This window comes from Cicer arietinum, chromosome 8 (assembly GCF_000331145.2).
Source record: "Cicer arietinum cultivar CDC Frontier isolate Library 1 chromosome 8, Cicar.CDCFrontier_v2.0, whole genome shotgun sequence".
NCBI lineage: Eukaryota > Viridiplantae > Streptophyta > Magnoliopsida > Fabales > Fabaceae > Cicer > Cicer arietinum.
The window spans coordinates 16,619,649-16,620,261 of record NC_021167.2 but is presented as its reverse complement, the minus strand read 5'-3'; positions in this window follow the sequence as shown (position 1 = coordinate 16,620,261).

Here is a 613-nt window from a genome sequence, read left to right as displayed (position 1 = left end):
ATTTCAAGTAAAGATCTAAGTGGAGGACTTTTGTAAGAAAAGTATTAGATTTTTTCCTGGTAGATTTCACGATGAAACTAGATGAAGTTTGATAACTGTCAAAGATATGTGAACATCATGAAATTGTTGAGAAGGGCTTCCTTTTGGAATATTATTTGGTGTTTAGGTGTCTAGGAAGAGGCTTGTATTGAAGTTAAGGGGCACCGCACGTTATGGGGTATATACCACCTTGGTTAAGAAAATGACGCTTTGAGGAATAGTCAATACCTTGAGGGGTAAGGTCGAGCATTCGAGTTAAACTAGAGTCATAATTTAGATTGTTAAGTATGAATCTCATGACGATTATAAGAGGGAGAATATATATTTCTTTGATAAGTGAAAAACATCGGTGTGGTTTAGGAGATGGTAAGTATGGATAGTGATTTTAAGTGAAACTATAGACGCGTAAGTGTGAATTTTGGGTGAAGTCTGGATAAACATAATGAGTTAAGCCTTGATGTATTGAACCATATGTCACTATTAAGTGGAATTGGAAGTATAGAGTACGAGAATACTTAGAGATTGTAGCAAAGTAAGCTTATTAAAGGATGGTAAACATTTGGAGAATGTGTAT